The sequence below is a fragment of the Gracilinanus agilis genome, chromosome 1 (genome assembly GCF_016433145.1).
Source record: "Gracilinanus agilis isolate LMUSP501 chromosome 1, AgileGrace, whole genome shotgun sequence".
In the NCBI taxonomy this organism is placed as follows: Eukaryota; Metazoa; Chordata; class Mammalia; order Didelphimorphia; family Didelphidae; genus Gracilinanus; species Gracilinanus agilis.
This window is the reverse complement of record NC_058130.1, coordinates 772106211-772119747: the sequence shown is the minus strand read 5'-3', so window position 1 is coordinate 772119747 and position 13537 is coordinate 772106211.

The following is a 13537-nucleotide window of genomic DNA, read 5'->3' as shown; positions in this document are numbered from 1 at the left end:
AAGAAACAAAGAAAGAGAAAGAGGAAGGGAAAGAAAGGAAGGAAGGAAGGAAGAAAGGAAGGAAGGAAGGAAGGAAGGTGGGAAGGAAGGAAGGAAAAAAGGAGGGAAGGAAGGAAGGAAGGAAGGTGAGAAGGAAGGAAGGTGGGAAGGAAGGAAGGAAGAAATACAAAGAAAGAGACAAAGAAACAAAGAAAGAGGAAGAGGAAGGATAGAAGGAAGGAAGAGAGGGAGGGAGGATAGAAGGAAGGATGGAAGGAAAAGAAAAGAAAGGCAAAATGAAGGACTTAAATACTAGCCTGAGGATTTTGCACTTTGTTCTATAGACAATAAGAGACCTCATTATTCTACCTAGACGTCTAGGGCTGATTTGTTCTATAGTCTAAGCCCAGTAAAGTATTGAAGGCAAATTACTAGACCCTCTTTTTCTGCCCTGATCCTATTCATGCAGCCTGCCTACTTCCCCATAGTCTTGTCTTCACTGTTCAGATCTAGTCCTGCTCTTTGGACAAGAGGCTAAGCCATAGTATCATTCCCTGTAAAACTCTGAGGTCATTTGTTCTACCAACTCTCCCAGTTTGATGCCTCCATGAACTCAGCATTCTCCTCTCCACGCTCCCAGGGATGAGTTACAAAGTCCAGGCCATTTCAATCCATTTTTAACACAAGATGCATTTCTGCTTTGACAACCATTTCTTGAATCATACTCAAAGTCCCATCTTTTCACCATTTCCATTAATCTTTATATCCATCCCCTTCTTTTCACTCCCAAGGCCTTTAGGCCTTGTCACCTTTCTTTCATCTGGATTATCACAACCACCTCATGGTCCCTCTGATTCCAATCTTTCCTTCAACCAACCCATCCCATACTCTGGGGTCAAATTAATCTCTATCAGCTCTGAGTAGGGGGCGGAGTACTCTTCAGCCCTTCAAAACTGAGATATAAAATCCTTGACCTGGACTGTAGAATGCATAGAGGAGAGTAATCTGTAAGAAGACTGGAATTATAGGAAAGGACCAACTTATAAAGAACTTTAAATGCCAAAAAAAGGAGTTAATATTGAATCCTGGGGGTCACAGGGAGCCACTGGGGTTTAATTACTAGAAGAATATCATGGTCAGAGCCCTGTGGCACTTTTGTGGAGGATAGATGGTAGAGAGGCTTGACTCAGGAAGACCATTTAGGAGGCTAATCAAAGGATGGCCAAATAAGCCTCAGTTAATTTAATGGGGCTAGCAAGGCACTGTCATGCAGAAGTGGAACAGCTCAAAAGATGCCCTGTGTAGGGGGCGCTTCATGAATGGGACCTTGTGAAGGATCTGGGGATCCTGAAGTACAGAGGGGGAATATATTCCAGATATTTGGAGGAGATAGAATGTGATGTATGGGAAACAGCAAGTAGGAGGCCGGCACATTCACATAAACATCTTAGCCAGTGCGGTCCACAGTCCAACGTTTCCCCAGCGCTCCAAGTGATGTTTCTCTCAATTTGCTGAGAGCACGAATCAGCAGAACCAAATTCACCAAACTGTTACAAAGCCCCAATGACAGCATAGAATTAATCCCGAGCCCCAGGCACTGAATGTACCTTAGCTTAAGTTCTGGAACATAAATATGTTTTGCCAACATTGGAGGAAATGTTTCTTCTTATAATAGAAAATCAATTAAATTAACCTCCCCCCATAAACATCAGGTAGATGAATCAAGCCAACATAATTAAAGAAATTGCTTTGGCCCTCTGCTTAAGTTTTAATTTGGGAAGGAGGGATGCTTGGCACTGCTCTAACAGGGGTTTTTGACTCGGATGAATAATCATGAAGCTTAATCAGTTCTGAGACTCTCCCGGGTTGCAAATAGCCCAGACGCTTTCTCTTGAACTGCATGGATTCTAGATGGTTTCAGCATTGAGGCTGTGGCTTTGTTAGGCTGTCTGGACAAAGGGAAGGAGGCAATTTGGCATCCAGGAGAGAGTAGCAGACTTGCAATCAGAGATCCTGGTCTCAGAGACTGGTGCTCTAAAATGCTGTACGAATCCATGAGCCTTAGTAGAATGGGAACTCCTTAAAGGCTGAGGTAGTTTTCTCCTTGTTTCTACATTCCAAGTACTTAGCCCAGCATGCAGTTCATTGCAGAGGACTGCAAGAAAGGCAGTGCCAGTGACACAGTGATTTGGGTAGCCCTTCCACCATTAATACTCCACTTTCAATGTTCTAAACTCCTTTTCAGCTCAAACCTTCTATGGGAGGCTCCATTATGCTTTCACTTCCTATGTTCCTCCAGATCCCTTAAGGCTATGAAAGTTTGTGCTCCACATTTTAAAATCCATTTTGGTTCAAATCTTCTATGTCTCATCATGCTTTAATATTCTATGTGCAAAGTGCATTTCCTATTGTGACATCCTATATGCTAACGTCCTTCCTAGGTCTAACACTCAACATATTCTAATATATTCTAATGTCCCTCTAAATTTAAATATTAGATGAAATCTCATTCTGCACTAATATTGTGTTCTAAAAAACTTCCCAGCTATATGATTCTAATATTATTTTTAAAAAATATTTTCTTAAAATTTTACTGATCTCTTAAGTTTGTGTTATCATTTTTTCTAACTCTCCTTTCTCCTTTTCCCCAGAAAACTGTTTGTTGTTACAAAGAATAAAAAAGGAGAAAAAAGAAGTCCAACAAAACCAACATATTCCCTGCATCTCATAGAATATACAAATTCGAAACCTGCAGTCTACTACCTCTGCAAAAAGGGACAGAAGTTGCATTTTGTGGGTTTAAAAATTAATATGCAACAATTAAGTATTATATTTAATAAGATTTATGAATAATAACTAAAGTAAGACAACTATCTAACCCAGCCCACTCACGAGAGCAAAAGAGGAAGAGAGGAGGAGTTACAGCACTCATAAAACAATAACGTGACCATGCAAACTTGGAGGCACAGGAGAGATTAAAGGGAATTTTGGAAAATACTAAGAGACTTCTGAGGTATGAAGTCCAAAAGTTCAAAATCTCCATTTATACAGTTAAAAAATTCTTCTCTGGAGATAAGCTTTGGTATAAAAATTAAATAGAATTAAATTAAAAAATTTTTTTTCCATTTACAATGTCTTAGATATTGCATCTATTCTGCGTATTTCCCTAGTCCTGCTTACTCCATACTGTATCAATTTATGTAAACTTTTCTATGCAACTCTGGTTTCTTTATATAGCAAGGGTTGAATTGGAAGATCTTAGGGAGTGTTGAGTAACCATGTAACCATGTTTATTACTGCTTATGACAAAGTAATATTTCATTACTTTCATTTACCATAATTTGTTGATCCATTCCTTGATCAACAGACATTCATGTTGTTTCTTCACATCACAAAAATAGCTGCTACAAATGATTTTGTATATATGAGGACCCTTCTTTCTGTTTTTCTCCTCCTTAGGGTGTGTGCCCAGTAATTAGATCTCTGGCCAAACACCAGATAATAACTTCCTAAGAATATTCCAGTTCAATTTCCAGAATGGTTGGACCAATTCACAACAACAATTGGTATTACTATGCCAATGTTGCCAATATTGACTGTACTCATCTTTTGTCATCTTTGCCAATTGAGTGGGTGTGGATAAAACCTCAAGATTGTTTTTATCTGCAGTTCTCTTATTAATGAGTCAGAGAAATCTTTCATATGGTTGTTAATAATTCACAATTCCTCTTCTGGGAATTATTTTTTCATGTTCGTTGGCTAATTATTTAGTGAGATTCCATAACATTTCAAAGCCCTCCAAAGCAACATAAGACAAGCAGAAGAAGAATGGAGATAATATGGCACAGTCCTGAGGATCCTAAACTTGACCTTTGGAGGAAAAATAAAAATGAGCTGAGATTGGAAGAGGAAGGACAGGGGAGGCTTTTGAGTCCTTCTATACTTCTATCTTGAACAAGTCCTTCCATGTTCTAGAGATTTCCAGTGATGGGGACGTAGACTGATGATGCTTAAAGGCAGGGACTCTCATTCTTAGCTCTCTCAAGTCTATTGAGGATCAGGAATGTTAGGAAGTAGAATCTAGTCAGAGAGGAGGGCAATGCACCATTAAAAAAAAAGTTTCAATCTTACATGGTGTAAACCCAAAGGAAGAAGTTGCTTAGCAACAGAGCCCAGCTAGTTTCTATCAGTGAATTTATTAACTCTTTATTCAGCCAATTGACATTGTCCCATTTTCCTGGAATAGTATCAAGGTTTCCATTTCTGTAGCACAAAACCAAATGTCCCCCCTCCCTTCCCTTTTTCTCCTCCTGTTCCTCCTCCTCTTCTTCTTCTCCTCTCTCCTCCTCCTTTCTTTCCTTCTATAATCAGAGGTCTCTCTTGGGCAAGTGAAAAAAGCATATCCTAACTTACCTAGGGAGATTGATTGATCTCCCTTGGGTTTCTAGGAACACAGAATCCCAAGGATAGAGCTCCTTTGATATTTATATTCAATTCCATTCAAGAAATATTTAATAAACACAAACTATGCTAGGCACAATTCTAGCTTCTGAAGGTTTTTTTTTAAACCCTTACCTTCCATCTTAGAACCAATATTGTATACTGCGTATGTGGCAGAAGACCAGTAAGGGCTGGGCAATGGGGGTCAAGTGACTTGCCCAGGGTCACACAGCTAGGAAGTATCTAAATCCATATTTGAACCCAGGACTTCCCATCTCTAGGCCTGGCTCTCAATCAACTGAACAACCCAGCTGCCCTCTTCTGGAGGTTTTTAATACAAAAGCAAAACCATCCCTGACCTCAAGAAACTCATGTACTTCTTCTAATATTCTAAATTAAATCAATAAGCCTTTATTAGGGATCTGCTTTGTGCCAGGTACTCTGCTAAGTGCTGGGTATACAAAGAAAGGCAAAAGAAAATTAAATTAAAAAAAAATCTCTGATCTCAGTGGAGCTCACAGTCTAATAGGAAAGACAAATCTGAAAATAATTATGTACAAATTATGTACACATATACACACACAAAATAAACTGAACATAATTTCATAGGAACAAGGGGGCTTGTTCTTATATGGTTCTAAAATACACAGGATCATATATTTAGACCTGGAAGGAATCTCAGAGTCCATCTAGATGCAGGGTTCTTGACTTTATTTTGATAATTTCTTTGGAACTCTGGAAAAAATTATGATCCTTTCTCATACTCATATTTTTAAAAACTGAAGAAAAAATCAAAATTCAGTTAAAGGTTAGTGAAAAATAATTTTTTTTCTATCCTAATTAATGGATCCTATGAAATCTATCCCAGAACCCCAGGTTAGCAAGTTTAACACCTCATTTTACACATCAGATTCTTCTTATTGTTCAGTCATTTTTCAGTCATGTCTGACTCTTTGTGACCCCATTTGGGGTATTCTTGGCAGAGATACTGGAGTGGTTTATCATTTCCTTCTCCAGCTCATTTTCCAGATGAATAAGCTGAGACAAACAGGGTTAAGGGACTTGTCCAAGGCCCCACAGCTAGTAAGTGTCTGAGGCCAGATTTAGACCCAGGAGGACACGATCTTTAGTACCATTTAGTTGTCCCTTCAGGAACTGGAGTCCCGGAAAAGCTGGCTTGGCCAAGGTCACACAACACATAAATAGAAAAGCCAAGATTTACATCCTTGTCCTTTGGTTTCAATCCTGCCTTCTTATTCAGGCAGCATTGTTGCTACCTTTTGTGATTATCATCATCATTATTATTATTAGTAGTAGTAGTAGTAATATTCCCTTCTTTTTCTGTTTTGGGCTATTTAAAAATGTATTTAAACTCCCAGGAAATGCCTTAATTGGTAAGAGGGAAGGAAGTTATAGGAAGCTTAGAAGTGACAAGAGTAAAAGTATGAGGCCAGTTTGTAATAAAAGGTCAACAAGCAGAAATATATAATGTTTAAATAGTTAATATTAATACCTATTACATTAATTATTCTAATATAATAATTGCTATTTAAGGATTGTTTGCAGAGCATTCCGCTAGAAACTTGAGACAAATCTGAATATTAATAAGACACTGCACTGTAGGGCTCTGCAAACAGTTGGAATATAATAAATGATTGATTTGAATTGAACTGGAAAGAATGAACAAGCTCTATATGGTTTTCAGACTTTGGTGCTCAGAAGCCAACATTAGCTGTTTCCTCCTCCATCTCAGAAGGTCCAGAGATCATGTATGCACTATGATACAAAGATGAAACCATGACATCTCCAGTAGAATATTTGCCCGGTGATGGGAATGGATTGACATTTTCTAGGATAGATAATGTTAGATGGGGAGATCCTCTATCTGTGCTAACAGTGGGCTAAATGCATCTGTCTTCTCATACCAAATGCTCCTATTTCAAGTTTCACCAAACCTCAGGCTAGTTTTGAAAAGAAAAATGCCCCCATCACTTACGCCAACTTATCGGGTTATGCCAAAAGACCTCAGGTGATATGTTTCCAGTGACTTTGCCTCCTGATACCTGAAGAACTTTCATGAACAAGAGAGATAATAACAGAGGATAGAACAAGAACCAGGGCCTAGAATGTGTGGGAAGACAGATTTTGCTCAATATAAGGAAGAACTTTCTAACAAAGTTGTCCGGTCTTGCTGTGCCCTATCTAAAAAAAGTTATGAACTCCCCAACCCTGGAGATGTAACACTTGGACTACCATCTGCCTGGGAAGCCATAAAATGGATTCCAAAAAGGTTGAAAATGTGGTCTTCAGATCCCTGCTAGTGTTAATGGGCCATAGATATCAAAATGAAGGGACTGAAAAAAAAAACAAAACTTTAAAATCCCTGCCAGTCCTGACATTCTCTTTTCTGATTTTCCTCCCAGACAAGGACCCTCCCAGTTCTGATGTTCTCTGTTCTAAGGCCCCTCCCAGCTCTGACATTCTTGGTCCTTGGTTGCCTCCCAGCTCTGACGTTCTCTGTTCTAAGGTCCCTTACAGCTCTGTATTCTGAAGGTCCTTTCCAGCTCAGACATTCCTTCTTCCAAGTTCTCTTCCAGCTTTGACTTTTTCAAGGTCCCTCTCTACTCTGATGTTCAATGATCTAAGGTCTCTCCCACTCTGACAATCCTGAAATTCACATTTATTCCCCAAGCATCTGAATCATGTTGCTCTCTCATAGATCCTCTGGTGACAAACTCTGAGTTGTTCTCTATAGGGAATAGTCTCATTTTTCCATGTTAAAAGAGACACAAATTGTTCACAATTTCCCACTGTTGTAAGAGCAATTTACCTTCATTATCCTAAATCTTTCAGCATTTCTTGAACCTCTTTTTATATGGAAAAAACACTCCTGATGTGATCACAGGAGATAAATCTGCTATTTCACATTTCAGAAGGTAATCAAAATGCTTCCTGCCAGACTAGGTACTCATTACAATTTATAGTGAGAACTTGAAGAAGCCTTTATCATTCTTTCTCATCTGTCCAGGGTTATTGTTTCCATTAAGGATGAGAATACCTAAAGGCAGAACAAAGGAACATAGAGAAGTCTCGTCAGGGCCATGTTTACAATTCTCATTAAGGTGCCTTCCTATGTAGCACTCTGGGGCCGGACAGCTCCTTTTGGTTACTTTTCTGTTTGAACAGTGATCAGTAGGAGAAAGCAAGTAACCCTTAGGTGGGATAATGAGAAGTGAACTGAATGCTTTGGTATAGGAAGAAGGCTACAAGGAGCCTAGGGATGTTTTAGCCCAGAAAAGAAAAAGGCTTAAAATGTGGTGGAATTACACTTGTGTTTACTTGGTTCATGTTTTACATTTGAAATGAGGCATGGCCATTGTGGACAGAAAGTTGGACCTAGAGTCAGGAAAACCTGAATTCAAGTCTTGCCCTTGACACATTTTAGTTGTGTGGCTTTAGAAATAATGCAAGTTTTTTCAGAGCAAAGTTGATTTCATTTTTGCTTTTTGTATACCCAGTAGTACTTAATAAATGCTTTTTGATGGATTGATTAATCAACTTCTTAGTACCCCCATACAATTCTCTAAAAAGTAAATGACAAGGAGTTGACAATTTGTATCACTGGAAGGAGATTCTACACTGGGAATTTACTTTAATCCTCTGAAACTCATTTTCTTTGTTCAACTGAAATAATAATCATAGGATTTGGACCTGGAAGTGATTATCTAATTTGACCTCTTTATATTACAGAGGAGGAAACTAAGATCCAGATAAAAGAGGAGGAGACTTGGTCTGGGTCACACAAACAGTACAGAGCAAAGGTGGGAGTGGAACATAGCTATTCTGGGGAAGCTCAGTCTACTAAGCTCCCATTTTCCTATCTTCCCTTACAATATTTTTATAGGGATCCATTGAGATAAGGGATGTGGATGTCTCATTATGTAGTGGGAGAGATCCTGGATGTGAGAAAACTATGCCATTGAAACACATGCTCTAGCAGGTCCTACATCATTGGAAATGCCTTGAGTATTGGCCTGGAGACAAGAAGGATGTTTTTTATCTGAAGAGCAGAAAAGGTTAATTGCCACTAAGTCAGCCACCAGGTAATGATTTTTTTTTACCATGGTGATTCATAAAGCCATACTAGGTATATACAAGATATATACAGAGTGGAAAAAAGTTAATAGCATAGGAGAAGGCTCTAACAGCTGGAAAGCTGGATCCATTCAAGTATCAGTCCAAATCCCACCTTCTGCAGAAGGTCTTTCCCAGTACTACATCCCACCTCCCTTTCTCCACTAATGCTTCTTCCTTTGATATTGTTTCTCATCTCATCCCATCTTGTCTGTTTATCTATCTATCTATCTATCTATCTATCATCTATCTATCCATCCATCCATCTATCTATCTATCTATCTATCTGTCTGTCTGTCTGTCTGTCTGTCTGTCTGTCTGTCTGTCTATCTATCTATCTATCTATCTATCTATCTATCTATCTATCTATCTGTCTGTCTGTCTGTCTGTTTATCTGTCTATCTATCATGCATATAGCAATTTACATGTTATCTTCCTCATTAGAGTGTGAGTTCCTTGAGGTCTTCTTCTTTGTATCTCCAAAACTAAGCATAGTACCTTGGTACAGAGTGACCCCTTAACGTGATTCTTTTGTTTTTCTTTGTATCCCTAGTTCTTATCACGGTGCCTGGCATACAGTAAACTCTTAGTGGTTACTTTTTATTAGTTGCCTTCTGATTGGCTGATACCAATTCATAGAAAGGTTGCCACCTGCCTAAGTAGAGGAGATCCTGGAAGATCCAACCTGACAAGATCACCAGCCCATGTGGTATGCCTTAGTCTAAGAAGGCCTTTCAAACATCTGTTGTGGGTCTGGTTACTAAGGCTTAGAGTGCTCTGTAAATACTTGGACAGATGGACAATTAACTCTTGTTTATCTTGGAAACCTCTTTCTCATACTCTTGAATTAAGAGTGTAAGCCAGAAAGACAGAAGGGCAGGGACCAGGGGAAGCAAGGGTGTGAGGATTTCGCGTTTATCTGATTCAGTGTGTGTTATATCCCCAAGTCCAATATTCCTTTGCATATTCCTTTTTTGAAAAAATGACTATCCATACCTCTGCCTTCCTCCATAATCAATGATTTAGAGCTCATTTGGTCCAAGTTGTTCACTTTCCAAAGGAAGAATTTGACGCCCAGAGAGGAGGGAAGAGTCCAAGCGGTCAGGCATCTTCCTTTCTCTTGTTAAATGGGCCGGCATTGCTCAAATGTTTGTGTCTCGGGAAATCATGGCACATGCCAATTTTGTATACACTGTACATATTTATAGGGTAGAATTTCACAGCCCAGACACTCATGACAACTTGTTGCTAAATTGGCGATTTGCCTGTCTTTTCAGTCAAAGGGAACTGCCTATCAAATGTCTTTGTGGTGCCTTTCAGGGAACAGGAGGTGGAGAGGGGTTAATACTGCCTCCATGTCTGAGCTACTACATAAATCCATGTCAGGAAGAACCCAGGGCTTTTCCTGAAGATCATCTTCAATGAAATGAAATTAACATTTATTAAGCACCTATTATTTTTTGGGCCCTGTGCTAGACTCTGGGGATACCAAGGCAAAAATCAAATAATCTCTGCCCTCAAAGAGCTTGTATTCTACTGGAGGGTGGGCAGTGATTGTGGGAAACAACATGCAAACAGAGAAGGAAATGAAAACATATATTAAATAAATAGGAGGCTTAAGAGCAGAGTGGAGAAAACATTGGGTCTGAGGTAAGAAGACCTGGGTTCAAATCCTTATTCTGATGCTTATTAGCTATGTGACCTTTAATCCCTCTGGGCCTCAGTTTCCTTACCTGTAAAATAATGAAGTAGGACTAGATAACTTCTGAGGCCCCTTCCAGCTCTATACCTATGAACCTACAATTAATACAAAGTAATTAACAGAATGACGATAGTCTGAGAAAGCTAAAATCTAAGGAGATCAAAAAAAGGCTTTTTATAGGAAGTGATCTTAAAGGAAGCCAGAGATTGAAAGAAATAAAGGTGAGGAGGGAGTATATTCTTGATAATGGGGGACAGCTAATGCAGCATCAAGGAGGTAAGAAATGGTTTTCATGTGCAGACTATGGCTGAATGCAGAGGATAGTTTACTCATAGGATGATAGGACTAGTTTTTGTCTGTCATCATGGCTTCCTGAGATCTTGTAACAGAAAACAATGTTGGAGACATTTCTTTCCCTTCTATGCCCTTAATATCCTGAATCTTCTGGCTATGTCTAGATTTATTTCCCTTAGACATCAGTTACTTTAAAGAGGAAATTAATGAATTGGGATACAGTACAGATGTCGGTTGCTTTCCATAACAAGATGCTGATTAAAAGTGATATGAAAGAGTCTGACAGCAACATTTCTTAAGCTCTCTCTTTTGGAAAAAAGTATGGTTAGAGGTGAGCTAGATAATAGTATATTAGACGGATTTGGAATGCGTTGAATGCCTGAACCCAAAGAATAGTCATTAATTGTTTAACAGAATCTCAGAAGTACAAATATAATGGAGTCTATTCTTGCCCATGCTTTTTAATGTTTTTATTAATGATTAGATTAATCAAATTAATCTCATAAGTAATTTAATTAATGATGAGAAAAAGGTATAGATGGGATGATCATTTAAAATTGCAGATTATTCAAAGTCAGAAGCCATACCTCAAACCCTGGATGGTGGTCATGGATTCAAAGAAAAAGAAAACTTGACGTTCTAGAACCTGGGACCAAATTGCGTAAGATGATATTTGAGAAAGCTAGATTTAGTAATATACTTTTGCAAAATAAGGGAAGTTCAAGAGAAAATCATCTAGAAGGATCCTGGAGTCTTAGAATCTCAAAACTCACCATGGATCAATGGGCAGTATGGCAGCCAAAAAAAAAAAAAGCTAATGTTATCTTGGGTTACCATAATAGACATATAATTTCTAGGGAGGAAATAGTTCTACTTTCTCTTGCCCTGGTCAGATTAAATCTAATACCCACAGATTAGGGGATGAAAATTGTGGTAACATGAAGGACAGTAGAAAAACTTTAGATGGTGGGAATACGCTTCGGTATATCAAGAATGATTATTTGTGCTCAAGAAATGGAGTGAAAAAGGATATCTGAGAATCATATAATTGAAATAGAAGTCTGTGTGGTACAGAGGAAAGAAAATTGGCTCTGGAGTAAAAAAAAAACACCTGGATTCAAATCCTACCTCTTACAATTAGTTCCTCTGTGAGTTTGGGCAATAGTTTCAATGCCCTGGGCCTCAGTTTCCTCTTCTGTAAAATGATGAGGATGGGTGAGATGATCTCTAATGTCATTCTATCTCTAAATTTATTAACTCATCCTTATACATTGTAAGTACAAAAAATAACAATGGACCATCTTGAATGTTGCATTGCTACCTAGGGAATGTAAAGAGGAATAAAGAGGAATACCTACAGCACTATGAGTAAATATTCTATGGGAGAACATGGACAAGAATCACATAGAATAAAAGGCCAAAGATAGATCACACCTACACTGTGCTGATCATGGAGCCATTGTAGAGTTGAAGTACAATAATCTTTCACTTTTCTTAAGGTCATTTAACTGGCAACCCAAACTACACAGAGCAAAGTTAAGAATCTAGAAACAATGAAAATTCTTTTAGTAGTCTGTGAGTTATTAAAAGAAATGTCTAAATACATACTCTAAAACTCATAAAAGATACTCTACGATCTCAACACATTTACTCTAATCTTAGGGAGGTAGCATGGTGCTATAGAACAGAGTTGGATTTGGAGGAAGAAGACTTGAGTTGAAATCTTGGCTTTGGCGAATCCCACTTGTGTGATTTTGGGCAAGTCTATTAATTCCTCTTGGACTCAGCTTCCTTCTCTAGAAAATAGTGGGGGGTGGGGGAGTTGGATTAGATGACTTTCAAGGTACCTTCTAGTTCTACTAGACTATAACTATATACTATATTCTACACTACTATATATATAGTATTATATGTATGTATCATAATAATATATATATATAAACTGTAATTATAACTCCTTTCTGTCTGCCAATGTGGATCACTACCTATCCAGGCTCACCCATCTTGGATGACTCTTGTTCATTTCTGCATGGAGATCTTCCAAAGGAAGACACCCAAAATGCCTGAAGCCTTCCTCAAGATATTAACATTGTGTAGGTCTGAATAGAACACAAAGACTGCACTTTCATCATCCTGTAGTCTAGCCAAATGCCCAGTCCATTTTGGGGAATCATACATGTGTCTGATTTTTATGTTAGTCATAGTTCAAACCAACTTAGTTCTCTGGCTAAAAGAGTTAGAACACCACAATCAAAAGCATTAACATTCCATGGCCAACTTGTATCAGTGTGACAAATATTAGGCTGCTGATCTCCTGGCTCTATGCTAAGCTCCTGTTGAGCCCCCTCCCCTATGCTTTGAACCATCTTGGAGTTCTAGGAAGATTGGAATTAGAAAATTAAAATCCTCTTTCTCCCAGCTACTCATTTTTTTTCTTCAGAACTCAGCCACACTCACATTCTTTTTAATCAAAATTATGAGGACTTTGAAATTGATTCAGGTAACTTTCCATTTATAAAAAAGTCTTTCTCAGAGTAAGGTTTGAGATGTCTAATTTTTGCCAGAAGCAAATTTTACAGTCAGGCTCTGTTATAAATGCCTTTTAATTTACACAGCAACATTAACCATAAGCTTGCAATAATATATAGCTTTTTTTAATATGCAGGCAGGTTGGGGCTGTGGGGGAAGCAGATTTAATCATCATTCACTTCTTTCCATTCTCAACTACTCTGCCCATTTCTCTTGTCTGTGGGAATAATAATAATAACAAAAACTCAGTCCTTTTAAATACCAGACTACGTATGTGGCCTGAAATCATTGAGCTTCACCCCACTTGCTCTGGTCTGATGTTCTTGCACCCTGCTGGCACTCGAGAGGACCTAAGCCATTGATTCCCAATGTATTCTTAGCACTTCTAGCCATCATCTCTCCTGCAGTGGTTTGAGAGTGGCAGTTCAGCCATAGGTGGACAAGTCAAAAGGCTTTCAA